Below are 22,512 nucleotides of genomic sequence, written 5' to 3'. Positions count from 1 at the left end.
ATTCATCTCAACCTTTCATATAATAATTTGTTTGGCATAATTCCATCAGGTAATCAACTTGATACCCTCAATGATGAATCGATTTATGTGGGTAATGAAGGTCTTTGTGGATATCCTTTGAGAAAAGAATGTAAAAGTGATGAGAGAGATCAAATTCTAGTCCAACCTTTTGGTGACGAAGAGTTTGAAGATGTATCTAAAATGAGATGGATCTATGTTGGCATTACTCATGGATTGGCAGTTAGCTTCATAAGTGTGTTTAAAATTTTACTATTCAAAAGGTCTTGGAGAATTATGTATTTTCAATTTGTAAATGGTTTGCAAGATTGGATTCGTTGAAAATAGACATAATATTGTCAGGCGGGTTTGAAATTAAATGGATCGATGATGGCATTGCTCTTGGATTTGCATTTGGCTTTGTAAGTATGTTTGGAATTTTACTATTCGAAAGGTCTTGGAGAATTATGTATTTTCGATTTGTAGATGGTTAGCAAATTGGTTTTTTTGGAAATAGACATAATATTGTCAAAGCTCAAAAAATGTTCATGGGATATGGCTTTTTTTCTTTTCTTTGTAACTCATCCTTTTTCAAATGCAAATGCCATTCAATAATATCTTTCCTATAATAATTTAGTAGGGCTTTTAGAAATACAATGACATTCTTTTTTTTTTTTTATTTATTAAATATTAATAAATTTTTCAAAAGACAAAAGGTAATAATGTATGTCTTCTTTGGTATCGAAATAATGACAACTATAAATATTGTTCTTCTTCTAATAGTAGAGAGTTGAGCAACCCAAAAGTAAGTTTATTGCCAATAGAGCCTAAGGTGAGAAGAAATACCAAGCAAAATAAAGATACAACACCCAAGAGAGCATATGGTGATATTCCATGGAAGAAAGATCGAGCTTGTATAGTTAAAATATAAGTGATTATAAGTCGAGTTCATGGGCACATAGTCCATGCCAAACACGAAAATCAATAATCAGTTAAAAGGAAGATATTGAATGCTCTATTATAAATCTGGATCAAACTTACCAATTAACCCATGAGATGTTGTTGAATGTTTTATTATAAAATCGGGATTGGATAGGTCAATTGAATCTAGTTCAACCATGCCATGTACCTTGACCAAGTCCGGTTTTTAGCAAAAGTTTGCATCTAAACCATGTCTAATTCTTTCTTTTGACAGAAAACATACGACAAATGGACTGAAAACTGCTCCAGTTTCCAAAGAAAAACACTTGAATAGAGTGTTGAGGAGGACCGATTGAACACAAAATTGATCTTTTGTGTTCTCAATACTCTACCAATTGTCATGATTCCATAACTGTTCCCACCTCGAAAACAAGAAACTGGAAAGAGGAGAATGCTAACTCCAATTAGACTAGAATGATTCTAGACACATCTTACAGGTAAAATCATGAAAAAAACAAAACTCAAAAGTTTTTGGCAAGTGCAATGTGTTTCATTCTTCAAGGCTAACCAGAGGTTCAGAACCAAGGCAAATCATCATAGGTACGGTCCGTGGCTCTAGAGAATGAAGACTTCACCATCGCAAGCTTGATCAAATGCATGTTTCTCACAGTTCCATGCGGTAACTTCGAGCAAGAAAATAAAAAAAGGGTGGCTTGGGAAAAAAAAAAGTGGGCTTAACCACTTGGCTTGACTATTTTAAATAAAATTGACTTTTTTATCCTCTAGCTAAAACAATCAAAATATTTCTACAAAAATCAAGGAAATACTTAAAAAAATTTGAATCCATTTGTAAGATGAGTACCCTCTATGAGGAAGATATTGTTAATCTCCCAAACAAGTCAATACCCTTTGGAAATCTAAATAATAACATTTTATAATAAATATCATATTACTATATATTTTGTAATAATTTTATTATAAAAAACCTATTAAATTTGACAAGAATTTTTATTTATTTTGCTAATAAATTTTATAATTATGTTTAAAAGATAAAAAGTAAAAAGTAATTCCAAATTATTAAAACTCAAAGTGGTGTATGCATCACTTAAAAAAGATGATAACATCTAGGTCTCTTTTTTTTCCACAAAGGCAAATCCCTCTATGATAATCCCAATTCCTATGAAGACCGGTGAATTGCAATAGAAAATGCTTCCTAAGAAATTTATAGTATATTTTATTCAAGTAATAACTTGAAAAGATCCAAATATGGTTAATAAGACTAGGATGGGAGAGACAAGAGATAGTGTTGTAAATAGGGAACAGAGGGCATGGGTGGTTGGTATTCAATTACTTGTTTTGTTACCTGTTTCATCTGAATGGAGAAAAACCTATTCCCATCCCCATTTGCTATAAACCAAAAAAAGAGTCATAATCCTTTTCTAAGTGACTAAATGTGTAATAGATGGTTTGAGAGAGGAAGTAGATGGTTTGATTAGTAGTTGGTCCAGTAATTTTATAGAGAGAGAGAGAGAGAGAGTTTGATCGATTAACTCTTCTTCAACAACGTAAAATTATCTAGTGATTCTCTTCCAAAATAATTGGGTCTTCATAATGTCAATCCTAAAACATGTTTTCATTTATTTAGTTAATAACACCTCTAAATAGTTTTCCTCTAAATAACTAATTAAGGTAATGATAATTTCTTTGTATAATATCCAAGTATTTAAGAACGTAATTTACTCATTTTTTGAATTTATGTAAGATTACACATTTACCTATATAAATTTTACTAATAAAAATAATAATAATAAGGCGCATTGAGAGAAAAAAATACAATGCATATGTCATTTTATGTTTTTTTAAATTTACATATACAATTAATCAAATACTAAATACATATGTAATAGGAGAAAAATTCTAAATGTCAACTATTTAAATTGGGTTATAGAACTTTCATTTAGACTCATCCTTTGACACGTGTTGTGAAGATGAGGTTGACTCGTCATTAGTGCCAATTCACAAGAATTCCTGATAGAGTGGGCCTAGATTGGTCCGAACTATGTAGGAGAGAGACAGAGGATCCTTGCACTCATGTCTTTATGAAACCAGGGTTGGATACATTCCTTATATATGGGATCATATATTTTCTAGGGGGCAAAGTGATATATCTCAACGTTTGATCTAGGTGACACATTTCGAAAAATCCAAATACCCATGTCAGTTTAAAGCAACATTTGGGGTTTGTTCTTTCCTTCAAGCTCCATAACCTTTCTCTTACCTCAAGGAGCAATGAAGGAAAAAAGTGACCACTGACAACCAATTTGAGAGTAAAAATAAATTGTTTCCTCCGATTAGTTTAATGTTTCTTTGTTAAAAATGATGTTTATAAAAAAATAAAATCAAAATATTATATAACTATGTAATGAAATTATAATTACAAGAAGGGATATAATTGCTATAAATATGTTCAATAAATTTATATTACTTAATTGTATATCTATTCCATATTGTAACTTTGAGTCACATAATACTCTGAATGTTTGTTTTATCTCGATAAACTTTCATGAGCCAATTGTTCCATTTCATATGATAAAAATAGTTTTGTGTTTCTACTTATTTATCTCTTTTGGTACTAGTTATATTCCAAAACTAAAATTTTAAAAATAGAATTTTTATTTTCGAACTTAACATAATTTTATGAATAGCGTTCAAACTATAAGAGATAATTTTAACAACCAAAATTCAAAAATCCTATTAAATCTACTAAAAGTACATTATCCTTAAAATAAACAAACACACGGACACACTCACACACATACACATAATCAAGAAAATTAAAAGACTCATTTTTTAAATTGGCAATCAATTTTTTTTTTTTTTGGTCCTCTTTTTAAATTTTTGTGGAAGATCTGGGGTGACAATTTTTGTGGAAGAATGGTTAGGTTGCTCAAATTTTGGAAATGCTTTTCAAGTACAACACCTTCCAACATACTATTTTTAATTGTAATTATTTTTAGAGACGAGAGTTCTCCCAAGCATATAGTCTCAAATATATAAGATGACTAGATTTGTTAAGGAGCATAACCAATCAAGCTTCGGCGCAATCAAATCTTCAAAACCTCTTTAAGTACAAAGCTTGCAGGTTGTATAAGTTTCCCTTTTGGCTTAGAAAGCCCTTCGTGGTTCGATTCCTTCCCATGCCTCCCAAAGAAAGAGTAGTAAAAGAGGTCATATTACCTACAGATTCTGGGATTTCCCCGTATAGTTGAACCCCATCTACATCCATCACCTTAATATTCTTCCTACCGCCACTGAATAGATTTGAGCAATTTACTCCGAGGTTATAATTATATGACAATAGGAGCTCATCCAAGTGAGGCAACGCTGCAATAACTGTGCTGACGGATCTCCACCTTTACTCAATGGAATGAAGAGTTTCAAAAGATTAAGGCCTAAAAACAAAATATATAATGTAAATGAACAAATAAAACAACACAGAACAAGACACAACAGAGTCGCTATTGTTATAATTAACAGAAGCAAGAAACAGCAGTAGTATCCCTCAAAATTCTAAAGCATCTGAACTAGTATAGTCATATAAATCAGATGCTACATTACAGCCAAATAGATATGCATTAGAGCTCATTCCCACGACCCTAATACTAATCAGGAGCAAGAAACAGCAGCAGCAGTTGGTCAGTCTCCCTCAAATAGCTATGCATTTGAACTATTATACTTCTATAAATCAGATGTCATGCCACCCATTAAACAGATATGCATTTGACCTTTTGTCCAAGATTTTATTAAATGGATTCGAATTTAACCAGCAGAGATCAGGATTAAATGTGAGGGACATGAAGACCAAATAATACCACTCCGAGTCAGTAAGATCCTCAGGGGATAAAGAAGCAGAAGGCCTCTTGGCTTGTTGATTGTTGTCACCTGCTGAAAGAGATCCATAAAGTTCCCTCAGTTGCTCATATCTCTGTAAACCTATTTGGTCAGCATTAGGTTGAACTGTCTTTCTCGTCTTTATGTCCCCATTATAGTACCACCCATCATTCCATTCTAGCATCCTATAAGATCTCATCGTAAACAAAAACAAGTCAAGAAGAGAAAATACCCAGAACCTCGTCACAATGATAGCAAATGTTTAATTTTTATAGAAACAAGAGAGAAAGCAAAGTGGCTTTCGTGGTATCTCACAAAGTGGCTGAAAATACATGAAAACTAAACTCAGAGATTAATAGAATGAACAACATTCAATGTTCTTATGTTTGATAGCCGAGTTATGGTCACCGTTATAGCTGTAGTTTACAATTGAAGGACGGACAAAGAAACCAAGAGGCTGAAAAAAGCAAGTAAATGTGCAGATGTTAAGCAGAAGAAAACCTTGACGCAGAACAGAACCTGATCTCATTAATTTGAGATGCAGAACAGACAAATAAAACACTTTTTTTTTTTGGCTGAGAGAACCAAGAAAAAAAATAGATCTCCTAACAGCAGCTGCAAGCTTTCTCCTGAAGTGGTCTTCTGGCACTTCTTCGTGGTTCTGGAGCTCAGTAGCCATTCCCCAACACATAATAGTCTTCAAGTAAGCCAAGAAAATCTGTACTCATCCACGAAATGGTAGCAGCAACAGTAGCAATGAAAAATTCATTTCACATGACCACAAACCAAAACCCAGATATTGGTCAGTGGTTGCAAGTCTGGAAGCAGTATATTGGTTCGAGCTAATATAGGTTAAGCTGACTCACAACAGTCTAAAGACAAAAGGAAATCAAATGGAGTTTCATCGGCTAAATAGTAGAAGATCTGTCATTTTGATAGACTCATTTCTAAAATGGGCAATAAGAAAATTATTTTTTGTGGGGTTAGTCAAAAAACATTTTTACCACTTAAAACCTACATATATCAAAATAATTATTTTTCTCTTACTTTCTTACCTAGCTATGATATCTTCTTAGGCTTGAACACACATTGGTAGTGATATTATCTAATTTTCATAGGTGATATTTGAATATTTTGCATTGTTTTTGTCATCTTTATTCTAAGAGTGATGTTTTTATGAACTTGTAGCATCTTAGTCTATCTCGTTGGTCACGCCATATATGTAGTTATATCATTTACTGGACCACAATCTCCACTTAAAGTCTTCACTATGCATTTTTCCATTAGCCTAGTCCAGTCCTCATTTGGGCATTTACAGGTCAATAGTCAAATCCACATTTTGTCATTTTCATACCCAAGCTAGATAACTTCTTCATTGGGCCATTTTCATTCCCAAGTCAAATCAAGGTGGCTTTCATATTCCAACACATTTGCCTATAGGATTTCATTGCTTACAATATTGATATAAATTAAAAAAAGAAAAAAGAAAAAAGAACCTTCATGGTCCTTGTCAAGGCTACTACTTGTGTAACCCCACATTTATGTTTCTAAACTAAAACGCCATATTTTTTAGAAAGATTTTCTAGTAAATTGTATTCAAGTAAAAACTTGGACAGTCTACAAAGGTTAATTTTATAATACTAAGATGAGAGAGTTAATTATCAACGAGAGAAGAATTCCATAAGGGGAAGCAAAAGCTCTGCATTATCTATCTGGTGCTCTTTGATGAAGCGAATGCTTTAGGGTTTACCTTCTACATGAATGACACCTAAAAAGACAACAATAGCATAATATGCTTAGAAAAGCTCTAATGAACATGTCTCCAAATTGCGTCATCAATGAACTAGTAATCTACCTAAAGCACTTAATTTTTTATAATTTTTGCAATATTTTTTCGCTTTCTAAGACATGATTCCCAAGTTCTCCTCTAATTCAAACAGTAGTTATCCTATTCAAAACGGGTGTATCTCGAATGTTTTCTTAATTTAATAAGGTTATTTGAAATTTTTTATATGGACACGTTGGAAATAATGTGGCATTTAAAATTTTATTAATTTAAAAATATGAGAGTATCATGGGGTGTAAATCTCCCACCCATGTCTATCCCTATTAAAATTGAATTTGATTTGTTTCATGTGGGTGGATAGAGAGTGATTGAGATTAATCTTACTTAATATAGGAATTCATATTTGAAACGTACTATTGATGGTTATGAGAGGGAGTAGTTGGTTTGACTGTAGTTGGTCTAGTAATTTTAGAAAGAGAGAGAGAGAGACCAACTAACTCTTATAAAAAAACATAAAATTAAAATAATTGGGTCTTCATAATGTCGAGCCTAAAATATGTTTTCATTTATTCAAGTAACAACACTTCTAAATAGTTTTCCTCTAAATAATTAATTAAGGTAAAGATTGTTTCATTATATAATATCCAAGTATTTAGGAAAGTAATTTACTCATTTTATGAATTTATGTAAGATTACCCATTTACCAATATACATTTTACTAATAAAACAAATAATAAGGTGCATTAAGAGGAAAAAATGCATATAATATTTTATGTTTTTTTTTTAATTTTACATATACAATTAATCAAATACTAAATACGGATGTCATTGGAGAAATATTCTTTGTCAGATATTTAAATTGGGGCTATCAAACTTTGTCATAGGTTTATTAGAGCAAGACAGTGGACCTTGTCCTACAATCCATTGACACGTGTTGTGTAAATGGGGTTGAGTTGTCACTAGCGCCAATTCACAAGAGTTAAATTTGATATTTTGAATAAAAATCCAATTTGGACCCTAATTGGTTGATGAACCAGTGGTCTTGATAGAGTGGCCCTAGATTGGTCCAAAGTATGTAGGAGAGAGATAGAGGATCCTTGCACTGGTGTGTTTATGAAAGAAGGGCTGGATGTATGCCTTATATATGGGATCATATATTTTTTAGGGGGTGAAATGATATATCTCAAAGTTTGATCTAGGTGACACATATCAAAACAATCCAAAACACTCATGCCAGTTTAAAGCAACATTTGGGGCGTGTTCTTTCCTTCGGGGTCCATAACCTTTCTCTTACCTCATGGAACAATGAAGGAAAAAAGTGACCACTAACATCCAATCTGAAATTATGTTGTTTCCTCCTATTAGTTTAATTTTTCTTTGTTAAAAATTATATTTAAAAAAATAAAATCAAAATGTTATGTAACTATGTACCAGAAGGGCTATACGTTCTATAAATATGTTCAATGTATTTATATTACCTATTTTTTTATACGTTCTATAAATATGTTCAATGTATTTATATTACCTATTTTTTTATCTATTCCATATTGTAACTTTGAGTCACAAAATACTCTGAATGTTTGTTTTAATTTGATAGACTTCTATGAGCCAATTGTTCCATTTATGTAAACAAGTTTTATGTTTCTACTTTTTATCTATTTTGGTACTAGTTATATTCCAAAACTAAAATTTTAAAAATAGAATTTTTATTTTTGAACCTAACGTAATTTACGCATAGTTTTCAAACTATAATGAATTACCAAAATTCGTAAATCCTATTGAATCTACTATAACTAAAGTATCCTTAAAATAAACAAAGAGGGACAAACGCACACACATACACTTAATCATCAAAATTAATAAACTCGTTTCCAAAATGGGCAATAAGAAAATTATTTTTGTCCTCTTTAAACTTTTTGTTGAAGATCTGGGGTCTCCCAAAATCAACACGAACAAGATTTTTTTTTCTATATCAGTTTTTTTTTTTTTTTTTTTGTGCCATTAAAGAGTTTTGCGGGGCTAGTTGAATCAAGAAGGAAATTGTTTTACCACTTAAAACCTACATATATCAGAAAACTTATTTCAAGTGAATAATTATTTTTCTCCATACTTTCTTACCTAGCTATGATTTCTTCTTAGGCATAAACACATATTGCTAGACATATTATGTCATTTTCATAGGTGATACTTGAATATTTTTTATAGTCTTCGTCCTCTTTATTCTAATGGTGATGTCTTTGTGAACTTGTAACATCTTAGTTTATCCCATTGGTCACACTACATATGTAGTTGTATCATTTATTGGACCATAATCTCCGCCTACAGTTTTCACTATGCATTTTTCCATGGGCTAGTCAAGTCCTCATTTGGGCATTTACGGGTCAATAGTCAAGTCTACATTTTGTCCTTTTCATACCCAAAATGGCCAACTTCTTCATCAGGCCATTTTCATTCCAACACATTTGCCTTTTGGATTTTATTGCTTGCAATATTGTTGTAAACCGTAAAAAGCAAAAATAAAAAAACTTTCATGGTCCTTGTCCAGGCTACTACTTGTGTAACCCTCATTTATGTTTGTAGACTAGAACACCATAAAGTTGCTAAATAATGTTTAGTAAAATTTATTCAAGTAAAAACATGGAAATTCCTAAAATGATTAATTTTATAATACTGAGATGAGAGAGTTAAGATAGTACAATAGCAAGAGATGTGCAGTCAAACCATTCAAGATATTTTTTCTTGATTTTTGGCAATATAGATAAACCAAATTTTTAATTGATTTGTCATTGATTTTTTTTATTTGTTAAATAACTTAATTACAATTTTTTTAAGTAGGTGGCAAAGTGATAATACTGTAAACTTATGTGAAAGTTGGCTTGTTTTTGTTAAAGGTATCAAATTGAATTAAGATAAAAAAAATTGGAATAGAAAATGCCTGCCAACAATTTTGTAGTAAATTTTATTCAAGTAAAAACTTAAAAAAAAGTCCCAAATATAGTTAATAAGACTAAGTGTGGGAGAGACAAGAGATATGGTTGTAAAAAGGTAATAGAGGGAAAGGGTAGTGAGTATTTAATGACTTGTTCCTTTACTTGTTTTATCTTAATGGAGGAAAAGTTATTTTAGCATCGGCAAAATTAATAGACTCATTTTGAATAGGAGAAATAAGATAATTATTTTCTATCCTCTTAAAGTTTTGTGGAAGAAGTGGGATAAAAATTTTTTCATCTAACAAAATCGACACAAACACAAATTCTTTTTTCAAGAGCATTTTTTTGTTAGTTTTCTTGTCCCATTAAAGAGTTTTTTTAGGGAAAATTGAATCAGGACTAAAAAAAATTAACCTCTTAAAATTTACTTATATCAATAAAAATTATAAGTAAATAATTATTTTTGTCTGCACTTTCTTTCCCAACTATGATTTTTCGATTGGCATCAACACACATTGTTAGTGATATTATGACACTTTAATAGGTGGTATTTGAATATTTTTTATAGTCTTTGTTCTTTTTTATTTTAATGGTGATATTTTTGTGACTTTGAGCATCTTAGTCTATCCCATAAGTCATGTTATATATATTGTTTTATCATTTAGAGGACTACAATCTCCACTTAAAGCTCTTCATTATGCATTTTACCGCAAGCTAGTCAAGTCCTCATATGTAGATATATCATTTAGTGGACTACAATTTTTACTAAAAGTCTTCATTATGCATTTTTCCATAAGCTAGTCAAGTCTAACTTCTTCTTATGACCATTTTCATTCCCAACTCAAGTCACCAAGGCTTTCATATTCCAATACATTTACCAAGTGGATTTTCTCCACATTTTTGTTTAAAGGCCATAAAGTCTAAAGTTCTAATAACCGAAGGGCCTTAAAATTCATTAAGGCCATTAGAACTTGAACATTAGGCCATAAAGTTTCAAAAAGAAAAATTGAGATACACCGGTATTTGTATCAAGAAGTCTAATAGTCGCCAGATTCTTTCTTATCATCATCGACATGAAATAAACAAAAAATAAAAAATGCAAATCTCTTGTGTTTCCCTTCGCTGACCATTTAAACACCTATACTCAATGCGTCGAGAATTAAAGAAGTAAAACATGAGATAGAGAAGAGAGAAGGATTTACAGGATTTTTTATTTATTTTACCACTAGATTGTTCTATCAACTACATGCAATCGCTTCCTTTCTGTTCATTTCAGACTATTCAGCCTTTAACTTGTCAAGTCGTCATTGCTTTGGGTGAAGGAGAAAGGAGGGGACAGTAGAGTGTGCAACACGTTCTCTAACACAGAAATTTGATTCGGTTGAACCTCATTTTCTGAAACAAAACCTCCTTTGTTCAAACTATAAAGAGATGAAAGGAGAATAAAGCACCGGGAGAACAGAGTTAGTGTCCAAGACATGGGGGCGACTTCAATTGTGAATTTGTTTGTGGCCCTTATGGTTCACCATTCTCTGTGTTGGATAATTGCAGTGAGCTTACGGAGGATCGATGTAGGGTTGTTGCAACTAAAACATCTCCGACACCTTGACTTGAGTGGGTACTTTTTCTATGGAGTTCAAATTCCGGATTTTTTCAGTTCCTTAAAGAAGTTGAGGCGTTTGAACTTGTCGTATGCAGGATTTAGTCGGAAAATTCAATTCCTTTCCATCTTGGAAATCTTTCTTATATTGAATTTTTGGATGTTTCTTCCAACATAGGACCGAACGAGATCTCCTCGTGTTTGTATGCAGATAATTTTGACTGGATGGTAAATATGCCATCTCCGAAGCAGCTAGAGATGAATTAGCTCTTTCTTCTCTACAGATACTCGATATGCAGAGAGCTTCTTTTTCAGTTGTCCCCCAACGCCCTCATTTCTCAATCTTACACAACTGCGTTATTTGGATCTTAGTTCTAATGACTTCTATGGCGATGTATCTTCAAAGTTTGGAACATTGCCTCACTTGGAGGAGTTCTATTTGTGGTATAATTATAACCTCAATGTAAATTTCTCAAATCTATTCGGTGGCAGTTGGAAGAATATTAAGGCGATGTAACTAAAAGGGGTTGAGCTATCCAAAGAAATCCCAGAGTCTATTGGTAATATGACCTCTCTTACTAGTCTTTACTTGGGAGTCACAGGAGGTAATCGAACCACAAAGGGCTTTCTAAGCTAAATGGGAAACTTACACAACCTCCAAACTCTGTACTTAGATTGGTTATGCTCCTTAAAAATTTAACCCAGTTATACCACATGGACAATTCTTACATGCTTGGGAAAACTCTCGTCTCTGGAAGTTCTTACAATTGAAAATATTATGTTGCAAGGTGTTGTAATTGAAAAACATTTTTTAAAATTTGAACAACCTAACCACCCTAGACTTATTGTTAAATTCACTAGAGTTTTGTCTTCCTATAGACCGGGTTCCTCCATTTCAAGCTGAATATCTCTATCTTGAATCTTGTCGTCTTGGCACACAATTTCCTCAATGACTTCATACTCAAAAATAAAAATAAAAAAATAAACTCACTTACCTAGATCTATCCCGAACATATGTGGGTAATATACCATCGTGGTTTTGGAACAAGACTTCTCAACTTTATTTTTTGAACCTCAGTATGAATAATATTTCAGGTTCACCTCCATACATTACACTTGCCACTAATTCATATACATATATTGATCTGAGCTACAACAAGTTCACAGGTCCAATATCTTTTCTCACAAACCCTCTCACAAACCCTATCTATTTTCTTGATATCTCCTACAATCAATTTTCTGGGATTAGAAATTCTTAATCTTTCTCATAACAATCTCACTGGAGGTGTGCTCCCAACCTTGGCTAATTGTGGATCTCTCAAGGTACTTGATTTGAAGGCAAACCATTTATCTAGCAATATTCCATGGTCTTCCATCCAATTTGTGAATATACAAAGATTGCACCTTGAGAAGAATAAATTATCCGGAGAATTTCCTTTTTTTTTTTTAAATGTAATAATTTGAAAACTCTTGACCTTAGTGGGAACGAATTCAGTGGAAGCCTTCCAAGTTGGATTGGAGTAACGTTGTCTAACATTCAAATACTCCAATTGAGGTTGAACATGTTTACTAGAACTATTCCAGAACTATGGAATTTGGGTTATTTGGAAGTCCTTGATGTGTCACATAATCGTCTGAAAGGAGCCATTCCAAGAGGTATAAAAATTTATGCAACCATGAGAATCAATCAAGTTTCAAACAGTAAATTTTTTTTTATAGGGGCACCTATTACAAAGAAAGGGTTGATGTGTCGATGAATGGGTTTGTGTATGAATACACTACCAATTTTTCATTGGTTATTGTTTTAGATCTCTCAAACAACAATTTATCAGGAACAATCCTAGAAGAAGTTACCTTATTGGTTTGATTGTTTTGAACTTGTCGAGGAATAGATTTTTTGGGAAGCTCCCACAAAGCATTGGAAGGCTGCAACAATTAATAAATCTAGATTTGTCAAGAAACCCTTTTTTTGGGTTGATTCTTGCAGCTATTGCTAGTTTGACATTTTTGAGTTATCTCAACCTTTCATACAACAATTTGTCTAGAATAATTCCATCTAGTAATCAAGTTGATACCCTCAATGATGAATCAATTTATGTGGGTAATGAACATCTTTGTGGATATCCATTGAGAAAAAAATGTAAAAGTGATGGGAGGGATCAAATTCTGATCCAAACTTTTGGTGATGAAGAGTTTAAAGACGGGTCTGAAATGAGATGGATCTATGCTGGCATTGCTCATGGATTTGTAGTTGGCTTCTCAAGTGTGTTTGGAATTTTTTATTCAAAAGGTCTTGGAGAATTATGTATTTTTCAATTTGTAGATGGTTTTCAAGATTGGTTTTGTTAGAAATATACATCATATTGTCAAAGCTCAAAAGTGTTCGTGGGATATGGCCTTTTTTTCATTTCTTTGTAACTCATCCTTTTTAAAATCCAAATGTCATTCAATAATATCCTTCCCATAATAATTTAGTAGGGCTTTTCAAAATACAGTGACATTCTTTTTTTTCTTTATTAAAATATTTGTGAAATTTTCAAAAGACAAACATTGATAATGTATGTCTTCTTTGGTGTCGAAATAATGACAGCTATAAATACTATTCTTCTTCCAATAGTAGAGAATTGAGCAACCCAAAAGTGACTTTATTGCCAATGGAGCCTAAGGGAAGAAGGAATACCAAACAAAGTAAAGATACAACACCCAAGAGAACATATGGTGATATTCCATGGAAGAAAGATCGAGTTTATATAGTTAAAATATAGATGATTATAAGACAAGTCCATGGCCACATAGTTTGTGCCAATTATGAAAATCAATAATCAGTTAAAAGGAAATGTTGAATGCTCTATTATAAACCTGGATCAGATTAACCAATTGGCCCAGGAGATGTTGTTGAATGTATTATTATAAATTTTGGATTGGATAAGTCAATTGAATCTAGTTCAACCATGCCATGTACCTTGACCAAGTCAAGTTTTTAACAAAGGTTTGCAACTAAAACTTAAAATAATTAATTACATAATTAAATATAACACTAAAAAAAATAGTTTTTACTTTCTTCGATAGAAGCCACCTTATCAAGCATAAATAATAATTCACTGGTAGAGTAACTAAGAAAGAAAAGAAAACTCTACCATCGGAAATTGATTTTCCGGTCGTAGAGTTATGACAAGTACATGGCAAGATATGCTTTCTTTCAGTAGAATTAATTTTCAATTGAAATAAGTTTTTTAGGAAAATAAAGTCTTTTTGAGAAATATTGTTTTGACAAAAAATATTGTGTACCACATAAAAATTTGGTGGAAACAATTTCCATAAAAACATTTTCTAATAAAAAATAATCGAAACCATCGTGGTGGAATTTATTTTCCACCACAAAAGTTTTACCATTTTGGTAATGAAAAACTTTTCTACCAAAAATTTCTTTATTTAAGATAAATTGCATGATCTTCGAAATAGTTTAAAATTTTATTTTTCTAGGAAATATAATTCCTTTACGAAAGATCATCTACTATGGTGGAATTCTATTTTGGTTGGGAATTTTTTTCTTTTTTGAATTTGATGTGAATGGCAACATAGTTTTAAAATCTAGATGATTATAACAACACTGTAGGTGGAAACCATGATAAGACCAACTCATTCTCATTGGTACACTGCTTACTTTTGAGTCTTTGATATTTGATATTTAAAATATTCTAAAAAAAAGCACATTCTAAGTTTTATTATTAGTTATTTTAGTTATTTTTGAGAGTTGGGTGTCTCTAAATTTTCATTTTCTAGTGATGTATAAATGTGTATGTTCTGAACTTCTAATCCACATTTTGTTTTAATTTTTACAAAAAAAATTAGTTTTTTGAGATGAAATTCTCAAGTTATACTCTAATTCAAACAAAGATTTATATAGTTATCATTTTCAAAATTGGTGTATCTGGATTTTTATACAAATATGTTGGAAATAATGTGTTTTTAAGAATTTTAATTTTTAAAAATTATGAGTGTATTGTCCTATGAAGTCCATTGAGACATCATGGGTGTAAATCTCTCATATATCAGAATTGGATTTTTGGGTAATTGATATATATCAAACTTTCGCGCCCACCCCAGCTCTATCCCTATTAAATTCGAATTCGATTTTGAGTGTGATTGAGAGAAATTGAAAGAGAAAGAAATTTTACAAAGTATAGGAAGTCATATTTGAAATGTATTGCTAACGGTTAAGAGAGAAAGAGAGAGAGCAGATAGTTTGATTGGTAGCAAGTTCGGTAGTTCTGTAGAGAGAGAAGGAAAGAGAGATAATATTTGATTCATTGACCGGTAGGTAAGCTTGGTACTTTCTTTTATATTAAAGTCCAAATAAATGTGAGCCAGCATTCTTTTTTCTTTTTTATTGTAGAGGCACTGTAAAAGTAATGTTAGTGGCTTAAATTGACTATTAGATTATGAATAAAACTCCTTGTGCTCGCATTTCTTTTTAAAAAGACGTGATAATCCTTGTCTAGTGATTCTCTCCCAAGATAATTGGGCCTTCGAATTGTCGGTCCTAAAACTGGTTTCATTTATTCACGTAATAACACCTCTAAATATTTTTATTTTAGAAGTGCATTAAAATTAAAAACATGATTGTGTTAGTGTGTTGCGCTTACCTCATAGTGTGTTGCGCTTCCATGGAAGATTCCTTGAAGGGGAAAAGTGACCATTAAAAAATAATATGGGAGTAAAATTATATTATTTTCTTGGATTTGTTTAATCTTTTGTGAAAAATTGCATTTAAAAATAAATATGATCAAAATATTATGTATCTATGTATTGAAAATGATATTAAATATTACAAACACAGATTCTTGAAGGCTTACAATTGACACCTAGATAGTTCTGATTTTTGAATCCGGTTTTAGAATAAAAAATAATTTGACCCCTACATGGTTGATGAAATTGAGATCTCAGTAGCCTTGATGACTATGAAAACTAGAGTTGGATACGTCTCTTATATATGATTGTGGAAACATGTTGTTTTCAATAGGGAGAAGCTAGGGTTACTGTGAGACTAAGAAGCTCTCCATTTTTTTCGTGAATCGAATCACCCTTCTTCAAGTTCATGTAGTTTACTTAAACAAATCGAAAACCAATCTCGAATTTGATTCGAGATGGGATTAATTTGAATCGAATCAAGCTGGCTCTAGGCCAAACTGGAGTTATTCATGAATCAGTTCGGTTCGATGCTACACTAAAAAGACATAATATGTCCAATTCTTTCTTTTGACAGAAAACAGACGATGAATGAACTAAAAAGTGCTCCAATTTTCAAAGAAAAACACTTCAACAGAATGAATCTTGAGGAGGACGAATTGAATACATAATTGATCTTTTGTGTTCTCAATACTCTTCCAATTGTCATGACTCCATAATTGTTCCTACCTCGAGGATTAAGAAAACAAGCAACTAGAAAGAGGAGAATGTTAACTCCAAGTAGACTAGAATAATTTCAGACTCTTCTCACTGGTAATTTCAAGAAAAATAAACTTGGAAGTTTTTGGCAAGGCTGACCACTCGGTTGACTATTTTTTTATATAAAAAAATGACCTTTTTATCCTCTAGCTAAAAAACAATCAAAATATTTCTAAAAAACATCAAGGAAATTCTTCAAAAAACTTGAATCCATTTTTAGCCTGAGTACCCTCTATGAGGAAGATATTGTTTATCTCCCAAACAAGCCAATACACTTTGAGTATCTAAAGAATAACATTTTATATATTATATATAATACTATATATTTTTAATAATTTCATTATAAAAACCCTATTAAATTTTACATGAATTTTTATTTCTTGTGCTAATAAGTTTTATAATTATGTTTAATAGATTAAAAGTAAAAACTAATTCCCAATTATTAAAACTCTAAGTGGTGTATGCATTAATTAAAAAAGATGATGACACCTAGGTCTATTTTTTTCCACAGGTAAATCCCTCTATGATAATCCCAATTCATAAGAAGATAGATGAATTGCAATAGAAAATGCTTGCTATGAATTTTATAGTAAATTTTATTCAAGTAAAAACTTGAAAAGATCTAAATATGCTTAATAAGACTAGGATGAGAGAGACAAGAGATACTGTTGTAAATAGGTAACAGAGGGAATGGGAAGTTGGTATTCAATTACTTGTTCCGTTACCGATTTCATCTAAATGGAGAAAAACCTATTCCCATCCCCATTTGATGTAAACCAAAAAAAGAATGGTCATAATCCTTGTCTAAGCTACAACATGCGTAATAGATGGTTTGATAGAGGGAGTAAATGGTTTGACTGATAGTTGGTCCAATAATTTTACAAAGAGAGAGAGAGAGAGAGAGAGAGAGAGTGACAGATTAACTCTTCTTAAAAAACTTAAAATTATCTAGTGATTCTCTTTCAAAACAATTGGATCTTCATAATGTTGATCCTAAAACATGTTTTCATTTATTCAGTTAATAACACCTCTAAATAGATTTCCTTTAACTAACTAATTAAGGTAATGATAATTTGATTGTATAATATCCAAGTATTTAGGAAAGTAATTTACTCATTTTATGAATTTACGTAAGATTACACATTTACCTAAATACATTTTACTAATAAGCCAAATAATAAGGCGCATTGAGAGAGAGAGAAAAATACAATGCATATGTCATTTTTGAAAAAAATTACATATACAATTAATCAAATACTGAATACAGATGTAATAGGAGAAATATTTTAATTGTCAGCTATTTAAATTGGGGTTGTCTAACTTTGGCTTAGGCTTATTAGAGCAAGACAGTGGACCTCATCCTACCATCTTTTGATACATGTTGTGAAGATGGAATTGACTCGTCATTAGTGCAAATTCACAAGAGTTAAATTTGATATTTTGAATTAAAAACAATAATTTGGACCCTACTTGGTTGATGAACTAGTGGTCCTGATAGAGTGGCCCTAGATTGGTCAAAACTATGTAGGAGAGAGACAAAGGATCCTTGCATTGATGTCTTTACCAATCCAAGGTTGGATGCATGCCTTATATATGGGATCATATATTTCCTAGGGGGCAAAACGATATATCTCAAAGTTTGATCTAGGTGACACATTTCGAAATATCCAAAACACCCATGCTAATTTAAAGCAAAATTTGGGGGGTGTTCTTTCCTTCGGGGTCCACAACATTTCTCTTACTTCATGGAGCAATGAAGGAAAAAAGTGACTACTAACAATCAATTTGAGAGTAAAAATATATTGTTTCCTTCAATTAGTTTAATGTTTCTTTGTTAAAAATGATGTTTACAAAACAATAAAATCAAAATATTATGTAACTATGTAATGAAATTATAATTACAAGGGCTATAATTACTATAAATATGGTAAAAAATTATATTACTTAATATTATATATATTCCATATTGTATCTTTGAGTCACATAATACTCTGAATGTTTGTTTTATCTTGATAGACTTTCATGAGTCAATTGTTCCATTTCATATGATAACAAGTTTTATGTTTCTACTTATTATCTCTTTTGGTACTAGTGGTATTAGTTATATTCCTAAACTAAAATTTCAAAAATAGATTTTTTATTTGTGAACTTAAAATAATTTATGAATAGTTTTCAAACTATAAAAGATAATTTTCACAAGTGAATGACCAAAATTCGAAAATCCTATTAAATCTACTAAACGTACACTATCCTTTAAATAAACAAACACATAGATACACAAACACACATACACATAATCAACAAAATTAATAGACTCATTTCCAAAATGGGCAATAAGAAAATTATTTTTTGGTCCTTTTTTTAAATTTTTGTGGAAGATCCGGGGTGACAATTTTCTCGTCTCCCGAAAATAACACAAACAAGGATTTAATTTCATGAGTAATTTTTTATATGTTTTTTCTGTTGCATTAAAGGGTTTTGTGGGGTTAGTCCAAAAACATTCTTACCACTTAAAAACCTACATATAACAAAAAACTAATGTCATGTGAATAATTATTTTTCTCTTACTTTCTTACCTAGCTATGATATCTTCTTAGGCCTGAACACATTGCTAGTGATATTATCTAATTTTCATAGGTGATATTTGAATATTTTGTATAGTTTTTGTCATCTTTATTCTAACAGTGATGTTTTTATGAACTTGTAGCATCTTAGTCTATCTCGTTGGTCACGCCATATATGTAGTTATATCATTTACTGGACCACAATCTCCACTTAAAGTCTTCACTATGCATTTTTCCATTAGGCTAGTCCAGTCCTCATTTGGGCATTTACAGGTCAATAGTCAAATCCACATTTTGTCATTTTCATACCCAAACTAGATAACTTCTTCATTGGGCCATTTTCATTCCCAAGTCTTGTCAAGGTAGCTTTCATATTCCAATACATTTGCCTATAGGATTTCATTGCTTACAATAGTGATATGAACTAGAAAAAGAAAAAAGAAAAAAGAACCTTCATGGTCCTTGTCAAGGCTACTACTTGTGTAACCCCACATTTATGTTTCTAAACTAAAACGCTATATATTTGAGAAAGATTTTCTAGTAAATTGTATTCAAGTAAAAACTTGGAAAGTCCTACAAAGGTTAGTTTTATACTACTAAGATGAGAGAGTTAAGATAGTAGAATTGTACGAGATGTGCACTCAAGCCATTCAAGATATTTTTTCTTAGTTTTTTGGCAATATAGATAAATCAATTTCTTAAAATATTTTTTTAATTCGTTAAATTAAATTTTTTTTAAAGTGGGTGTCAAGGTGATAATACAGTAATCTTTAAGTGCAAGCTCACTTGTTTTTGTTAAAGGTATCAAAGAGTTCAAATATTTGAACGGATTTTGATTGATTTAAAATTAAAAAATCCAAATTTCAATGAACATAGGTTAATTGCAATAGAAAATGCATGCTAACAATTTTATAGTGAATTTTATTCAAGTAAAACTTTAAAAAAGTCCCAAATATAGTTAATAAGACTATGTGTGGGAGAGACAAGAGATAGGGTTGTAAATAGGTGATAGAGAGAAAGGGTAATGAGTATTTCATTACTTGTTCCTTTAACTGTTTCATCTGAATGGGGGAAAAGTTAATTTAGCATAAGTTTTAGAGAGAGTGTGCTCCTTCTATTCTGTCAAGTAAATGCAGTTGTTTAGGTCTATCTTTCAGTTCGTTTTAGACTATTTAGGCTTAACTTGTTGAGTCATCGCTATGGGTGAAGGACAAAGAAGGAGACTGGAGAGTGCGCAACACGTTCAAAATTTTGATTTGACTCATCGTCAACCATGTTTTCTGAAAAAGAATTTAAAAATAGAATTTTTATTTTCAAACATAACATAATTTATGAATAGTTTTCAAACTATAAAAGATATATTTTATAAATGAATGACCAAAATTCCAAAATCCTATCAAATCTTCTAAAAGTACATTATCCTTATAATAAACAAACACATAGACACACTCACACACACATACACATAATCAACAAAATTAATAGACTAATTTTCAATAGGAGCAATAAGATAATTATTTTCTATCCTCTGAAAGTTTTGTGGAATAAGTGGGATAAAAATTTTCTCATCTCCCAAAATTGACACAAACACAAATTATTTTTTCAAGAGCAATTTTTGTTTTTTTTCTTGTCCCATTAAAGAGTTTTTTTAGGGAAAATTGAATCAGGACTAAAAATATTTTACCTCTTAAAATTTCCTTATATCAATAAAAATTATTCCTCTCTGCACTTTCTTGCCTAGCTATGATTTCTTCTAGGCATAAACACACATTGTTAGTGATATTATGATATTTTCATAGGTGGTAGTTGAATATTTTTTATAGTCTCTGTCCTCTTTGTTTTAATGGTGATGTGTTTGTGTCTTTGAGCTTCTTAGTCTATCCCATAGGTCACATTATATGTGTTGTTGTATCATTTGGTGGACCACAATCTCCAATTAAAATCTTGATTATGTATTTTTCCACATGCTAGTCAAATCCTCATTTTGGCCTTTTACAGTGGTCTGTCAAGTCCACATTGTGCCATTTCATACACAAGTTAGGCAACTTCTTCATACGGCCATTTTCATTCCCAAGTCAAGTCATGGTGGCTTTCATATTCCAACACATTTACCAATTGGATTTCATTGCTTGCAATATTGATGTAAACCAAAAAAAAAAAAAAAAAAAAAAAAGGCCATTAAGTTGCTAAAGAATTTTACTCTATTTTAAAAATATTTTTTGTCACTGTTTTTACACATATAATCAATAATAAAATCAATTTATTGAGACGGTTACATTATGAAATGAGAAATAAGATTAAAGAAAACATTTGAGATCAAGAAGTCTTACTTTTCAAGTCATCGGTTTGGGTGAAGGATAAAGGAGGAGACAAGAAAGTGTGCAACAACAAGAATTTTATTCGTAAGAGGGGAAGAGGCCCTCCTCTTTACGGGCACCACCTTCTCCAACATTGCATGGTGGAGAAAGTTTTCCAACAAATTTTTATTATTTTAAAATAATAAAAAGTCATATGACATTATTCAAGTCAATTGGTAGTTAAATCTATTAAAATATGGGTTTGATCTTATTGGGTTACTGAACAAGTTGATTTTCATAAAAGTTCTCCTCCAATGTTTTTTATTGGTTTAAGATAAATGATGTCATATGACATTTTTGGGTCAATTGGTGGCCAAAATCTTTTAAAATATAGGTTCGATCATACCGATTATCTCATTGGTTAGTGAACAGGTTGGTTTTTATAAAATTGACTAGGAAGAATTGGTAAAAAAAAATTTGTTTGCCTAAACTAACTCAAAGATTAGAAAATTTTCAGTGACAAGTGAAGTTGAGATAGGAAAGGGAATTGCACTGGAATCTATTGGATTCGGTTCCTGAGAGGAAGGGTTATTGGGCTGAATCCACTTTCAAAGTCAAGTCTCATTTTAACCTTTTTTCTTCCAAGCCAATCAGTTCCAAGTTGAGTCAATTCATGGTGGCTTCCGCTTGGCCCCCGTTTTCCAAAAACAGTTTTTCTTTCTACAAGGAGTAGCTACATCAAAGGATTAACTCCAAAGACTTGCATTAAAAGAACCAAAAAATAGTTTAAGGTCACTGGGTGTTTTTGAGAGGGAGAATTACTTTTGCCATGTCAAGATCAGGGATGGACATCTCGGTGTTTCTTGAGAGGATACGATGAAAGACCTTATGTTCTGGGTGTTCAAAAGCTTAACTGGGTGTTTCTTGAGATGACGATACAAGTGAAGGGATGAAAGTGTTAGATCCGTAATAGTAAATTCTAATCCAGAATTTACAACATGCTAGAATATTAGGATTAAAAACATACCTGGATCCATTCCGTGAATTTCATCATCTGATGCGGAATTTACAGTGACAA

This window comes from Aristolochia californica, unplaced genomic scaffold (assembly GCF_029961685.1).
Source record: "Aristolochia californica isolate CCGP_79_NKW_82.1479 unplaced genomic scaffold, dmAriCali1.0.hap1 SCAF_8, whole genome shotgun sequence".
NCBI classification, from domain to species: domain Eukaryota; kingdom Viridiplantae; phylum Streptophyta; class Magnoliopsida; order Piperales; family Aristolochiaceae; genus Aristolochia; species Aristolochia californica.
Note: the sequence above shows the minus strand (reverse complement) of the source record.